We start from the raw sequence: 17,247 nt of genomic DNA, 5'->3' as shown, positions 1-17,247 counted from the left end.
GTTATCAGCTTCGGCTGATACGCCAGCTGCGCCCCTTCCTGGAACAAGGAGACCTTGAAACAGTTGTACATGTGCTGGTCACCTCTCGATTGGACTTCTGTAATGCGCTGTACATGGGGCTACCCTTGTGCCAAGTTCAGAAACTTCAACTTGTACAAAATATGGCAGCCAGGTTAATTACAGGTACTCGTCGTACCGATCACATAACACCGGTTTTGAAATCCCTTCCCTGGCTGCCAATTAGTTTCCGGGCAAGGTACAAGGTGTTGGTGATTACCTTCAAAGCCCTACATGGCTTGGGTCCAGAATATTTAAGAGATCGCCTACTTCCATACTGTCCGTCCCGCACTCTAAGGTCCTCGGGGAAGAATCTACTTCAGCCAATAAAATCTAGGCTAACTTCAGTCACCCAGAGGGCCTTTTCCATCGCAGCTCCGAAGCTATGGAATGACCTGCCGAAGGAGATCCGTGACATTTCTACTCTTACAGCCTTTAAGAAGGCTCTTAAGACGGATCTCTTCCGGCAGGCCTTCCCTACCTAGTTCTACTCCCCATTTACTGTGACTTATGTCACTCTGTCCACCAATTCTTCTCTTAAATTTAATGAGAAGAATTAAATTAAAATTAATTAAAATAAAATCCTTGCCTCAAGAAGAAGAGCCCTCCCTCCATGACGTCATCATCATCAGACCTGGGAGGGAATGAAAAAGAGAGGCCCAACTTCCATCAGGCCTAACTGTGAATGTTCTCACTTCACTCTCTTTAATTTTATTGTACAGTATTTTATTTATTTATTGTATTTTATTTTATTATCTTTATTTTTACTGTTGTAACCCGCCTGGATTCCTTGTGATTGGGCGGGCTATAAATAAATCACTATTATTATTATTATTATTATTATTATTATTATTATTATTATTAATGATGGTGAAATAAAAACTATCTATTTGTCCATGTTTGCATCATTTTTGGATTCTGTTTCTCTGATGAACATTTCTGCTCTGAAACAATTCCATGAAAAATTAAATATTGGTTCCATGGATGCATGGGGAAAAGGATGGTTTCGAGAGGCTCCCTTGTGTTTCGGCAAAAAGAGAGCAAACATGGCCTATGGTTTAAAGCACAGCTTGGAAAAGGGAGGGTTTTTTCCCCTGGATTACAAACCCCAGAATCCCCAGTTAGGCCAGCAGCCAGGCCAGCTGGGAGATTCTCAGAAACGTAATCAAAAAAGTAATTTTTCCAAATTCTGTTTGAGAGCTAGTAGTTATCAAAGTAGCTTACTCAGCAAATAGCTGCAGAGCACACCAACTATGACACGGCATGGACAAAAACACAGCTAACGAAAATGAGTGGGAATAAAAGCAGCAAGGTAAGGCTGAAGAAACATCTGTTTCCAACAAATAATGACACAGACTGCAAAACTGGTTAAAGCAACCCTCCTAATCTAAAAGGCCTCAATTAAAGGCAAGTCCTTTTCCCTAGCACGGCAGATCATTGCACAACAGAAACAGACACCTCAGCAGGAGTCATAATACTATTCTGCGTAGGAGAAGTCCACGTGTAGCTTATGGATAGGCAACTGTCAGCCAAAAGGCTCACAGCAGCCCTCAAGGGTCTTTTTTATTTTTATTTCCAGCATAGTCAACAATCCCAAGGAAAGGGTTTAGGACAGATCAGCTTCCTTTTCCCATAGGGACAGAGAGGGGCATGCAAAATGTCCTGTCAGTCCCTGCTCCCTTGATTACGTCTTCCTCAACTGCTGATCCTGCGGGATGGTTGCTTGATTCTTCCATATCCAAAAAGCTCCCTTCGCAGTCCCCTTCCATGAAGAGAGTGGGAACAGCAAGGTGTCACTACTGGGAGCAGGGAGCAAAATGAAAGCATGTGTGTTAACTACTCTTGAGTCAGCCCCAACTCATGATGACTCTGTGGATGAGGCATCTCCAAAACCCCATCTTCTACTACTCTGCTTTGTTCCTGTAGTAAGTTCAGGCCCATAACCTCCTTATTGAGTTTAGCCTTAGGCATGCAGCCTTCCTTTCTTTCTCCTGCCTTTTACCTTTCCTAACACTATTGTCTTTTCTAGTCAGTCATGCCTTCTCATGGTGTACAACATGATGTCAAAGTACAGTACAACAGCCTCAGTTTAGTCATCTTCCAGGGAGAGTTCAGGCTTGACCTGTTCAGGGACCCATTTGTTTGTTGTTGTTTTTTGGCTGTCCATGGGATCCTCAGCACTCTCCTCCAGTACCATATCTCAAATGCATTGATTTTCTTTCTGTTGACTTTCTTCACTGTCCAGCTCTTGTATCTGTACATGATGATGGCTGGGGAATACAGTTTATTCCAAAGAAGGTAGCGTTTCCAAATTGCATTCTTGGTTTAATTCATACTAGCAAAAGGGGACAGTTGAGAGAAACAAGCTGGTTCTCTAGAACCATAGAAACGCTCATTCATGACTGGGACCCTCACCCAAGTTTCTCTTGGTTTTTTTTCTTAGTGTGATAATAAATGTCAGTTCATGTGCCAAAAGTAACTTAAGATTACTTTGAAGCCCAAATCCTACATGCTTTTAGAATAAAGTAAATATACACTAACATAATGATGATGGATTCTGTAGTTGCACAAATTATTACACAACAGCACCATGGCCATGAACTCACACATGGCACAATGTTGTTAGATCCCCACCTATCAAAAAGTAATCCCGGCCACACACCTAATATATTAATCCCATTGACTTTTTTATGCCTAATTCCTCATTGTTTATCTTAATTGGATTATTTTACTTTAGATATTTTAATATTTTACTGTTTAATTCTGTTTTAGGGGAGAGAGGGAAAGGAGATATTGTAATATGTAAGCCGCTTTGATTATCTTTGATAGAGAGGCGGGATACAAATAAAATTTTTACTTATTATTTATTATCTTGACCCAGTGACACACCACTGAGAAAATTGTCAACCACCTTTTATTTGATATCTGCCCACACTGTTCTGTGCAGCCAAAACCAGGAGTATGAATACTCCTCGGCTTCTGTTTAAGAAGGATTTAATGAGCATGAAGTAAATATAATTTGGTTTTGAGGTTTTGGCAAGTATTGACGTTCAAATATTTTTGAAAATGCATAAAAACTAACCAAATCACATCCATCAAGGAGAAAACTTTTAAAGTTATTCATTCTTGCATATAAAAATGAAATAAGGGAAGAGCCAGGACCTGTGATTAGGAGAGGAAAAAGAGAAAAAGGACACAGAAAAGAGAGAAGAGAAGAGAAACCATGAGCAAAAGGTTCATGTGCCTCAGCAGAGTTGAAGAAGAAAGACATCCACACCATGATTTTTGGAATCCACCTGCATTCCAGACTAAGGGCCTGAACAGACAGGCCAAAATAAAGCTGCTTCAGGTGACTTTGGAGGTATGCTATTTAAATGATGCATACATCCTAAAAGGCCGGAAGCCACGCCAAAGCCATACTCTAGTCTTAAGGACTGGAGTGCAGCTTTGGCACAGCTTCTGGCCTCTTGATGTGTGTGTGTCATTTAAACAGCATACCTCCAAAGTGACCCAAAGCAACTTTATTTTGGTCTGTCTGTTCAGGCCCAAAGAAAGGAAGTTATACTATACCTTCAACCTTTTAGAGTAGGGTAACCATGGTGGGAACAGTGCTTAGAGAGCTAGTAAGTTAGGAAAAGCCACAAAATAGTGTTTCTGAAGTGTCATATTAAATGGTTTCTGATGCAACCTATATTGAGGCAGCTCTGTATTTTCTTATGCTGAACGTCCTTACTCTCCCAGTGCTAGCTCTTTCAACAACCTTCGGAAGATGAAGGCATGACTAAACAGATCCTTGCCTGGACCGACAGATCCCCCTACTCTGAAGCTGTCTGCAGTATCAAGGACCTGGAACATGAAGGGAAAAATTTTAAAGACAGCACTGTCACCCTGATACTCCTCTCCTCCCTCCTAGGCAGGGAAGGGGGGCAGACCATGAAATGCAGGGCCACATCCTAAGATTTAAAGCCCTATACTGGCCAAGATGGCTGGAATGCTGGAATCCAAAATCATCTTAAAGGGTACAAACTCCTCAGCCCTGTAACTTAATTTATTGCTTGTGCAATTAAGTCAGTCAGTATACACCAATCAGTATTGATGGAATTTCTTTGGAATTCATCCAAAATCATCTGAAAGGTTACAGACTCCCCAGCCCTGTAACATAATTCATTGCCTGTGCAATTGAGTCAGTCAGTAGACACACAACCACCAGTGGAACTCCTTCATATAAAATTATAATCACTGTTGAACATTAGTTCTTTTTTAAAGTTATTCAGGTTAAATTTATTGGCTTTTCCCAAAGCATACAGACTTGATCTTCTTTGGAAGTTATCAAGAAGCAGTTTCCATAATGATGAGGCCAACAGAATAAAGACTCTTCTCTGTCCTCAAGCCATTTTCAAACAGAGAGACTCTAAACAGGGCTTTCTTTCCATCAGAGGGAAAGGTGTTCTCTAACACGATCCTATATAATAATTGGATTTATTCCAAGTAAGTGTATAAGCACTACATTTGTGGGATATGCAGTATATTCATGTGTTCTATAAGTTAAAGTGTTCAAGATCAGAAGAACATGCTGAGCAGTCAGCCAGTACAACTGGCACAGTATTAGATGAATATGTTAATATTCACCCACCAAAAAGATTTCAAAGATATAGCCATATTAGTCTGTAGAATCAGTATGTGGAGAGATCTTGTAGCACCTTTGAGACTAACTGAAATAAAGAAGTTGGCAGCATGAACTTTTGTAGACTTCAGTCTACTTCTGAACTTCTTTATTTCAGTTAGTCTCAAAGGTGCTACAAGATCTCTCTAACCCCTAAAAAGAGTGAGGGACTGACATTTCACATTAGCAGAAGCTTCTGAACAGTCATCAAGGGCAGTCTTACATGAAAGACATTGTAACAATTACTGAGGCAATGAATATATGCTTAATGGTAAGTAGACTTCCCATTTTCCAAAAATGTCCCACAGTGTAACAAGTGTAACTGATAAAACACATCTCTGGCTGATGAAAGTACTTGTGACTGCAGCAATAGTGCTAAATACAGAACCACCTTGAAGCCAGTGACCTGGATTTTCAGGACTGTATTGAGTAATGCCACCTCCACAGTGCATGTGTGTGTGTGTGAGAGAGAGAGTGACTTTGTATTCTGATTTTCCAGCTCAAAGACTAAAATCCTATGCGCACTTGAAAATGGATCCCACAGAATACCATGGGGCTTACTTCCAAGTAATAAGTTGTACCAAAATGGCAACCAAAGTCTCCTGATCTTCCCTAGAACCCTTGGCTTCCAAACCCTTCCTTTTCAGTCTGGATTCAGACTGTTCCATCCCATGATCTAATCAGCTAGGACCTAACCAAAACAATGGCTCAGGACTAACATCATGAGTCATGAATCATTTTGACTGAGCACAGAGATCACCTAATTCATTTTGCTGTCTGAGGTAGGAGAGCATATGGTGCCACCCTCAACCCTCCAAATTAAGCTGGATCATAGCTAAAGTCCGTCAGGTTATACCAGCCCATGAGACAGAAAAGTTCTCACGCATGTCTCTTCTCTAGCAGTAAAAATACAGCACTAACAGTTTAAATAATTAATCATTTCCCACTCTTTCATTACACCTACAATCTGCTGTCTGAGGATTTGCTTTTGGTCAGCCCAAGATGAACAACAAAACATTAAGCTGGGTTTCAGCAATATAGAATGGACCTTTAGTTTGGTTCGAGGACCCGGCATGGATACAAAAATGAATTATTTTCAAGTCGTGGATGGATAAAGAATCTGCACATACATAGGGACAACTGTATTGGCAACATTAAATGTTAAATCTCAAATAATGTATCTCAATGGCTTTCTGCATAATATATTACATATGCTTCATAGGTTCAACAGAGGTGATAAGCTGTGGAACACAGGAGAAACAAGGCCATCTTGTAAATCTAGTCATAAAACAAGCTCAGGCAAAAACCATTTCCCCACAGCTGGTTTATAGGCCTGAAACCCAGGTCATGATCAATTGACTTCAGTTGAAACTCTACAAAATTTTATTTTAGGGCAAGTTTTTGGCCCACCATCCTCCTACTGTTTTAGCTTCCTTTTTGATAGCAGAGGCTGGCATCAATTCTATTACTGTTAGATTTCTCCATCTCTTTTTAATGATCATCAGAAATTGTTAAGAACAAGTGCCTCAAGACTCAGGAAAAAAGGAGAAGGCTATTTATTTTCATTCATTTGTTAAGACTGCTCACTCCTCTTAAAAAGTGCATCGGGGGGGGGGGGGGCCCAAACACTATAGGTATGTGAATTCTTAAAATTATTGCTGAAGACAATAATCCAAAAACAGTTAAGCCACTAAAACTGAAGAAGTGGTTAGGCAACAGGATATGGCAGTTCTTCAGGCATCTTTCTCCAGGACAGTATTTGTTTTTCTGAACTGAAAGGTGGAGTGGAAATTTCAAATAGCATTGGAGCACTTGCAGTGCTCAAGGTCCAATCTGGCCTATTTGGAAAAGTTATTTTGGGGGGACTATAGCTCAGTTTTCCACTGTAGCTGAGGAGGAGTTCAAACTATATCATTTCAAAGTCTGTCTGATCCTTGAAAACAGATATGAACAGAGACTCTGCATTTGTGACACAAAGATTAACAGAAGATTTCTGTTAAGATTTCAGTTGCCCAATCTATTCCTGTCTCTCAGATAAGATTTTGCCTGGCTTGCTAGCTAGAATTGATTGGAAGAGTAGCAGCTTTCCCTGTGTCACTCTGCATGCCCTCATAGCACTTCCTTTCTCTTCTAGAGAGGAGATGGTTGTGCAAGTGTGCCTTTTGCCAAATCGGAAAAATCTGTTCAGCAAAAGGCACTCTTTGACAAAAGTGCTACCAGGAGAAAGCTGCCACTCTCCCAATTGGTTTTGCCTCTTTTTTCTCATTCTCATTCTCACTCTCAGCGGAAACGAGAGAGTGGAAAGAGTGCAGGGATTTCATGTTTAACTTTGTTGTTATGTGCCCTCAAGACATTTCCGACTTATGGCAACCCTAAGGCAAACCTGAGAGAGGGATGTGGTGGCTTAGTGGTTAAGACATCAATTCTGACTATTGGAAGGTCGGAAGGTTGGCAGTTCGAGGCCCAACCGCTGCATGATGGGGTGAGCTCCTGTCACTGTTCCCAGCTTCTGCCAACCTAGAAGTTTGAAAGCATGCAAATGCAAGTAGATAAATAGGTACCACTCTGTGGGAAGGTAAACAGCGTTTGGTGCAGTCATGCTGGCCACATGACTGTTGGAGTCGTCTTCGGACAACACTGGCTCTTCAGCTTAATAATGGAGATGAGCATCACCCCCTACAGTTGGTTACGACTAGACATTCATGTCAAGGGACTACCTTTAGCTTTACCTTTAAGGCAAACTATCACTGGGTTTTCTTGGCAAGTTTTCTTCAAAGGAAGTTTGCCTTTGCATTCCTCTGAGGCTGAGAGAGTGTGACATGCCAAATAGTTTTCCATGGCTGAGCATGGATTCAAACCCTGGCCTCCAGAATCCTGTCCCGTATAAATCTTTACTGGTTTTAGTTTTTACAACTCTGTCTGAATGTCTTCATTTAAAATTTGATAAGGAGGATTCAGTCACACCTTACCATACCTAACCCTCTGATCAGCACAGCCACTTATCCGCTACAGTAGTCACCTTCAGGTCCAAGTATCAGATCCAGAGAAGTATCTGAAGGATAAGAGGGCAAGGTGAGTGACATGAACACAAGGATTTGAACTTCAAGGCTGGACTGGAGAGATTTCTATCACCCCACTTGAACACCCATCACTACCTCTTGCAGAATCCTGGGATGTGTAATTGGAATTATCCTCCAGTAAATTTTAAGCATCTTAACAAATTACTAATCCAGGAATCCACAGATTGGACCTGTGGCAGTTAAAGTGGCATCAAAGTGCTATTGTGTAGTGTGAAACTGACTCTGGTCTCTCATTCTTTGTGAGCAGCACTCTAGCATCATCATCATTCGATGAAGCAAATTCATTGAGGCAAAAGTGCCAACATGAGCCAATTACATTTGAGGTTCAGCTTGTATCCCTAGTCTAGCATCTAAGGATCAGGCTTGACATTACGTATTCCCTGTCCCTCCCTTTCATTTGCTGTATTAAAAAAGAGAGGAGAGAGAAAAAAAACCCCACAAAACACACAAATTTTTAACACAATGTCTAGTTGAGCAGTCTGCCTGCACAGTGCCTAGCAAGTGTGTCACAGAGGATTGCAGAGATGAGTCCTCCATTAGGAGAGAAGATCTAAGGTCCGAATGAGACAATGTGACATCATATAGTTATAAATTGCATGAAAGGGTTTTTAAAAATAAACTGCACATCAGGAGGCCTGATTCAGTCCAGTGTAAGTGACAGGTGAACTTTAAAATGTTGCCCATTGAACATGACAATAATCTACATTTGTGTCTCCCAGTGCTACTACGTAGAGCACCCATTCAGAACAGTTGAAGCTTTTCCTCCAGTGCAAATAATTTTCTGAAGAAACTTGTCAAGAAAATCCTGTGATAGGTTTGCTTTAGGGTTGCCATTAAGACAAAAGCACCCCCTCGATGACACACAACAACTGCATGCCCTCTGAAAATGGTGACAGAAAGTGACAGGGCATCAATTCCTGTCACCATTTTGAGAGAGACTACAAAGGAAAATGGAGCTATTGGGGGAGGGGAATACAAGGTTCAGGAGTGCTTGGTGTAACATTTTCACTTGTTGAAAGGACTGCTGCATAGTTTGAGGGCAAAAATGTATTTTATTGTATTGATTTGGCAGACATGCAAAAATAAAATAAGTAAAAATGAAGAAGTACATGAAACTGTATATATTTGTGTATTTGGCTTGGAGGGTGGGAGGTCAGTTTTAGAATGTTTGTACAGTGGTCCCTTGACATCCACTGGGCTTTGTGTCCAGGCCCCCCTGCGGATACCAAAATCCATGGATACTCAAGTCTCATTAAATACAATGGCATAGTAAAATGGTGTCCTCTATATAAAATAGCAAAACCACGGTTTGATTTTTGGAACGTATATCTTCTTTGGAATGTTTTCAAACCAAGGATGCTTGAATCTGTGGATAAAGAATCTGTGGAGGGTCAATGTATCTATGAGGGGGAATGGAAGGAATACTGTCTTCTTCTTTTAGTAGTGCCCGGTGTTTGCAGTTGATTTGTTTATTTTATGCATAGTGGGCTCTTGTTATCTGCTGGGGTTTGGTTCCAAGATCCCCCATGAATAACAAAATCCATGGATGCTCAAGTCCCATTAAAAAGGTGTCTCTAATATAAAATGAAAAATCAAGATTTTACTATTTGGAATATTTTCAAGCTGTGGATGCTTGAATCCGTGGATTAAAAAATCGGTGGATAAGGAAGGCCGACTGTACAGTGTTTGTGTGTGTGTGTATATATATGTTTGTATATTTTCTTAAAATTTAAAAAATAATAAAAACGGGGGTTGATGGGCTTTTGAGTAGCTTTTGGGCTTTTGAGATGGGCATCAGAGCCCATGAAAATTGGGTCCAGGATCCATGCTATGCATGAAGATGTTCCCTGCTCAAGGGAGATAGTTGTTGTTAGAATCATAGAATCATAGAATCGTAGAGTTGGAAGAGACCACTAGGGCCATCCAGTCCAACCCCCTGCCATGCAGGAAATCCAAATCAAAGCATCCCTGACAGATGGCCATCCAGCCTCTGTTTAAAGACCTCCAAAGAAGGAGACTCTATCACCCTCCGAGGGAGTGCATTCCACTGTCGAACAGCCCTTACTGTCAGGAAGTTCCTCCTAATGTTCAGGTGGAATCTCTTTTCCTGTAGCTTGCATCCATTGTTCCGGGTCCTGTTCTCTGGAGCAGCAGAAAACAAGCTTGCTCCCTCTTCAATATGACATCCTTTCAAATATTTAAACAGGGCTATCATATCACCTCTTAACTTTCTTTTCTCCAGGCTAAACATCCCCAGCTCCCTAAGTCGTTCCTCATAGGGCATGGTTTCCAGACCCTTCACCATTTTTGTCGCCCTCCTTTGGACACGCTTCAGTTTCTCAATGTCCTTTTTGAATTGTGGTGCCCAGAACTGGACGCAATATTCTAGGTGGGGCCTGACCAGAGCAGAATACAGTGGCACTATTACTTCTCTTGATCTAGACACTATACTTCTATTGATGCAGCCTAAAATAGCATTGGCCTTTTTAGCTGCCGCATCACACTGTTCACTCATGTTCAACTTGTGGTCTACTTGGACTCCTAGATCCCTTTCACACGTAGTTTCATTCAGCCAGGTGTCACTCATCCTATATGTTGTTGTTGTTGTTGTTGTTGTTGTTGCATGCCTTCAAGTCACCAACTTATAGCAACCCTATCCTGGGGTTTTCTTGGCAAGTTTCTTCAGAGGAGGTCTTCTAGGGCTGAGAGAGTGTGATTTGCCCAAGATCATCCAGCAGGATTACATGGCTGAGCCAGAATTCAAACTGTGGTCTCCTGAGTCAAACAGCTACTATATCAGCTGCAGATGGGAACAAAATGAAAGGGGAAGTGGGGCAGAAATATGTCCGCTCCCAGTTTTGAGTTCAATCTTCAGTGGCTTCTAACTGCTACCCCACAGGCAAGACCAAGTCTTTCTACATAACCCAGTCAGTAGTTTCCTCAAAACTAACAGAAACGTGATCATTCTAGCATCAAGCCAAGTACCTATGTGTATTTTAGTGTCTGTTCAGGGTTAGCATCAGAAACAGTTAAGTTCAGAAGCTTATAATGAAACATTTCCTACTGCAGTTTTGGCACATTGTGATGAATGAGAGAACTTGTGAAAGTTACTTTTTGGCAGGCTATAAGTCCCAACATCACTTAGCCACTACAGGCATAGCAATAGGCCATGCTGCAATGGCATGCGGTGGAAACAGCGATAGCCTATAAGCATCTACAAAGGTCAGCAAGGACCTTATCGCACAAGACAGGTTGCTCACATTTGTTGTTTGTTGTTGTTGTGTGCCTTCAAGTCGTTTCCAGCTTATGGCGACCAGGGTTTTCTTGGCAAGTTTCTTCAGAGGGGGCTTGCCATTGCCATCATCTGAGATTGAGAGAGTGGGACTTACCCATAGTCACCTAGTAGGCTTCATGGCCGAGCTGGGATTTGAACTCTGACCTCCGGTTGTACACTGCAAGCAGTTGTAAATACCTGCTTGCAGTGTAGTGGTTTGAGTGTTGGACAACGACCTCTAGAGTCATAGTCCAACACTCAAACCACTACAATGCAAGCAGGTGTTTACAACTGGTCAGGTGGGACTCATTGCATGGCATCACCCCTCTTCTGTTGTCCTCCTATGAGAGACTGTTTTAAATGTGTTGTGTTTAATGAACACAAAACCTCCAATGACCTCCTTTTCCACTTGTGTTGTGCTATAATTTCCTGTTTGAAAGTTCTATTGCACTGTTGTGCTGATCTGGGGCGGTCAGTGCACATGACTTGAATAAGGAAAGGAGCAGGACTCAATGTTACTATCTGATTTCCTGTCCCCATCTCCTTTTCTACCTGTCTAACCTCATTCAGGAGTCCCTCTGTTGCTACAATGCTATGATGCCATTGTGTGCTAACACGCTCCCTTATTAATTAATTAATTCATTCATTCATATTTGTGTGTGTGTGTGTGTGTGTATTGTCACACACACACACACACCCCTGGAAATATAAGAGGAAAAAGCAAAAGACTGTTTGTTGTTGTTAACCACCTTTGAGTCGATCCCAACTCAAGGTGACCCTGTGGCTGAGACATCTCCAAGACTCCCTATCTTTCACTTCTCTGCTTAGGTCCTGCAAACCCATGCCTGTAACCTCCTTAATAGGAGTTTATCATGCGGGGGGAAATGTGGAGTTTAAAAAGTGATTAACCCGTGAAAATTACGCAATTGATATTAACATGTGAATAAAATGAGATTAATAGAAAAGCCATTACCCTGTGAATAACCAGGGAATAACTAGGTAATAAATAGCAAAAAGCCATGCATGGGGAAATCCTGTGAACTATTTGCTGCTGGTTTTTTGCCTGGTTATTCACAGGATAATGGCACTTTAATCATGTTTCATCTCGAAATCATGTGAAAACCATTAGCACAACTGCAGGATTATCATTGGTTATTCCTGGGATAATAGTGCTTTGAACACAATGTTGTGTGAAAACCATTAGTGTAATTGCAGGATTATCATGGGTTAATCACTGTTTATACTTCCAATTGTCCCTCATGTGATAAACTCCATAGAGTCCATCAACCTAGCATGTAGCCTTCCTCTCTTACTACTTCCCTCCACCTTTCCTAGCATTATTGTTTTTTCCAATTAGTCATGCCTTCTCATGATGTGGCCAAAGAGTCCATCCATCTAGCATATGGACTTCCTCTCTTTCCAACACTTTCCCAAGCATTATTGACTTTTCCAATGAATAATGCCTTCTCACGACGTGGCCACAACCTCAACTTTATCATCCTGGCTTTTTAAATGTATCACTTTTCTATGTTTTTAATTGTATTGTTATTTTAATGTTGTGAGCCGCTCTGGGTCCCAGTTCTGGGGGAAAAGTGGGATATAAATAAATACTATAATAATAAATAATATAATTGGCTTTTGGGGAGATTCCAAGCTTGATCTGTTTGAGGGCCCATTTGTTTGTCTTCTTGGCTGTCCACAGTATCCTCAGTACTCTTCTCCAGCACCACATCTTAAAAGATTTTATTTTCTTTCCGTCAACTTCCTTCACTATCCAGCTCTTGCATCTGTATATAGTAATGGGAAATACAATGGCTTGGACGATTCCAGCTTTGGTGCTCAATTGTTTATCTAAGTTTTAAAAAGCATTTATTTTGGTAACTCACTGCTTCTTCCTTAAGACATTCTAACTACCACCAGATGAATGCCATGGATAGATTGAACTGATAGATTAGTAGCTGCTGACTTTCCTGCAACAGCATTTAGTTTAATCTGGACCATCTGATGTATCCCAATCAGAAAGCCCATTCTTCCCAGGGGGGAGGGGGGCACTTTAAAGGTGAGGCTTTTCATTTGTATTTCTGTGGGCAGGTACTGTATATGTGTGCACGTGCATGCATCAAACAATTAAAAGGGGTAGGTATGTTGTCTTTGGGGAAACAGTCCCAAATGCTGTGTGCAATAATTTTTTTGTGCAGATACAGTAATCCTAGTATAATTCCAAAGGTGTGCAAGGAAAGAGAGCAATTCTGACTTTATAGCAGAAAGTCTTATAGCATTTTTACAAACAACATCACTGTAGCAAGAGATCAGCCCCATACAATAAGGCTCTGAACTAAATGGGATTTACTCCCAGATGTGTGTGGATTGCAGTCTAACAGGGAATGTCCAAAATGGGCATAATTTAAGCATGATATATGATTGTGAAAAATCCAGGGAATATTTTGGGTGCAAGAAATGGGCAAATCGTTGATCTCATGTGTTATTGACTGCTAATACTGTCTTTGGAGGACCTTCTCTAAATGCTGGTATTAATGCCTCCCTATCTCCGTGATTCATTCTGGCATCCTTGCTATTTATATTTAGATGCTGGGCTTGGCCCTTCCTCTTCTGGAAGGGATATAATCCTTAATTTTTTGCTGTAGTTTTCAGTTTCTTGCTGACGATCATAACATTTCAACCTTTTAATATTGGAATCAGCTGACTTGCTTGTTCTCAGTTTTATTTAATTGACCAATTTGTGTTTTTATGTTTTTAAATCATACCAACTGGATGGCAAATAAATGTGATAAACAAATCAATGCTGAATATGTTACACTTGACTTGAGACATAATAACCACTTTCAGTATTGGTGTGTGCGCATGCACATGTGTGTGTAGGAAATAGTGGTTGCCACTGATTTATTCTGTGTCTTCTAACTGCTACGTAAGGAGCTCTCCATTGGAAAATGCCTTGAGTCACCTCTGTAACTCAGGGAAGTTGTGCTGCTGGCTACACAACCCACTGGCCTGGCAGGAGGCTATTGGTTACTAAAGCAGCACATCATGTCTGTGGGTGTGCTGGATTGAACATGCTAGCTACTCCATGTGCTGAACTGGATGCTCTCATAGAGAGCTCCCAAGGCATGCCCTAAGCTAGCTGCCTCACACAATGCTACCTTCCCTTGTACTTGTACTACTATATATATTAATGTATATGTCTAGAAATTTTAGTCAAAAAATTAACCTAAGTAAACTGAGTCAATTTATCTATGGGTCAGTGCAAGTACTATACTCTAGCTCTTACAAAAAAAGGAACTATTCCCTGGTGAAAGGCAAGAATGTAAACTGTCTCAGAAGCACTGACTCCCTCTTTTCTCTCATCCAGTCAGCCTTTACTGTGAGAAAAACAGTTGTGCTTGCGGAAATTTCATAAATTCTTTGGCATTGTGGTCCTTTGCTTCATCCTTTAGATCCTTTGTTACATGCCCCTATATTTTACCCTCAACTTATCCATGGGTCATATCAAAATCCATGATTATAGTCATAAAACCTGTCTGTTTCTCCTGAGTTAATAGAGGCAAACAACTTTTGTACTTTGAATTCATTATTCAGCAATAGAAGTAAGCTGAAGGACAAAAGGGAAAAACTGGAGGAGAGAGAAACTGTGATGTTTTAAATGCCACTGAAAAAGTACAATGACAGAGGACATAACTGGGACTGTCTGCCAAATCAAATGTGAGTTGGAAGATATGAGCTATTCAGAACTAGGTCCAAATTAATTCACATTCATTTTGCTCCCAGGAAAATGTGTATAAATTATAATGTTTACAGATGTCCCTTCAAGTCCATGGGCTTGAGATCTGCGGACTTGGAAATCTGCAGCGGGGCAACCATCATTAACGGCATGCATGCGCCCCATTCAAGCCTATGGGCTTGAATATGCGCAATATTTGGAATTCGCGGGGGTGTCCTGAATAGACTCCCCGCAAGTTCCAAGGGCCAACTGTACATACCTACACAGAGGTAAGGACAACAGCAATAATTGAACCTTTCTAGTAAGAGGATTAGAAAAATTAATGGAAGAGATGGTTATCAGAGGCTAGTAGAAATAAGAATTGTTTGCAGCCTTCAGACAGTTACCCTTGGAATAATTGCTAGGGAACTACAGCAAAAATCTTTCTTCCTTTATATCTGGTTTGTGAAGCATCATTCTAGGGGAACTAGAATCCTGGATTAGATTGGCTTGGTCTAATCTTGCAGGGTTGTTCTTAAACACTAATATGGATGTTTCTTACATCAGTGTTAATCTTTTACAACCAGACCTCTCATCCATACACAAGAGGGAAATATAACAACATTTGGAGGGATCTCAAGCTTTACAGAAGTACAGAAACTTTGTGTATTATATTTGGTAGCTACAGGAGGCCAAGTAAGGGCAAGTGAAGCAGAAAAGTGTGGGAGAAAAGAATGAGGTTTCCTAGGAAAGAGCATGGCTGTTTTGAACCCTGAAACACCTTTGCATTAAGCATCATTTTAAATCACACCTTTATTATTTCTAATCCATCTTTTAAAAATCACTAAAGCATTTTCCAAGCTGATTTTTAAAAAATAAACTGTATACTGAAATATCATTTCAAGAAAAGTGTCTGTGAGACGACTATACGAGTACATACACATGCACAAACAACAGAATTTTAAAAATCCACCATTTCAGTCATCATCATTTTAGCAAAGTGATTAATGGCACTGACTGAAAAAGTTTTTTTTAAATCATTTTTAAAAAACTATTGGCATTGTAAGGGTATGGCTGCATATCTGTGTAATACTGTATATTACAGCATTAAAGGGGTTTAGCACTACAACTCCATAATGTCATGTACTAAAATAAAACATTTGCAGTTACCACTGTTAATCAATTTACTAAAATGGGAATGACTGGTAAAGTGATTTTCCTTCAACACACACAGACACACACACAAAGAGCACAAGTGTGGATGGAATATAGTGAGATATACACAGAGAAAATGCACAGTATTACTGGATAGCATGAAAAAATCCACAATTCCACTTGTAGCTTACAAATAAATTGTTAACAAGCATTAGGAGCCTAATTCAAGAAGGCAAAATCTCCCCCCCCCCCCACACACACACTTCTTAATTGTCTTTCATCATACTAGAAGACAGATTTTTCTGAGAATCTGCTGTGGGAACTGGGATTGCAATGAATTTATTGGCAATGAGGAAGCACGATGTAGAAACACCTGCCCTAAATCCTGCACACTCATTTGCACAGAAAGTACCTGTCGCGCATTAATAGTAAGCCAGGATTGACAACCAGCCAGGCCTGTGTCTACCAGATGCAGTTGGAAGAAGCTTTTCATAGCATGGGGAGCAAACATTACATCTACCTACTAATGCTGTTAAGGGGTCTTCTGGTTCAAATGCTGATGCCTGAGGCCACCAAATGCAGAATTTTGCATATGCCTCATCATCTACTAATTTTGAAAGGCTCAACTATACATGACACAGATGATCCATGATCAGAATCATTGGCATTTTAAGTCACAAGTAACACCAAAGGCCCTATTTCAGTTTGTGCCTGGTGTGCTGGGGGTTAATTCCAACTTTCTGTGTCATAATTGTTCCTTGCCATTAAAGGGAATTTAATCTGGTGCAACTTTTTGCATTACTCTGCAGGACAAGATGTAGCAAATATCATCTTCTTATTCTATACTAGAAGGAAAGGAAGGAAGGAGGAAGGAAGGAAGGTGGTAGAAAGGGAAGGAGGGAGGGAGGATGGGAAGAGGGAAGGGAGGCAGGAAGAGAAGGAAGGAAGGAGGGAAGTAATGATGGAAAAAAGAAGGAATGATAGAAAGAAAGAAGGAAAGGAAGGAAGAAGGAAGTAGGAAGGAAGGAGGGATGGAAAGAAAGAGGGAAGTGATGGGAAAAAGAAGGAAAGATAGAAAAAAAGAAGGAAAGGAAAGAAGGAAGTAGGAAGGAGGGATGGAACGATAGAGGGAAGGAATGATGGAAAGAAGGAAGGAAGGAAAGAAGGGAGGAAAGAAGGGAGGGAGGAGGGAGGGAGGGAGGAAGCAATGGAGAAAGTAAGGGAGAAAGGAGGGAAAGAAGGAAGGAGGCAGGAAGGAAAGAAAGAAAGAAAAAAGAAAGAAAGAAAGAAAGAAAGAAAGAAA

The sequence above is a fragment of the Sceloporus undulatus genome, chromosome 2 (assembly GCF_019175285.1).
Source record: "Sceloporus undulatus isolate JIND9_A2432 ecotype Alabama chromosome 2, SceUnd_v1.1, whole genome shotgun sequence".
In the NCBI taxonomy this organism is placed as follows: domain Eukaryota; kingdom Metazoa; phylum Chordata; class Lepidosauria; order Squamata; family Phrynosomatidae; genus Sceloporus; species Sceloporus undulatus.
This window is presented reverse-complemented; position numbering follows the sequence as displayed.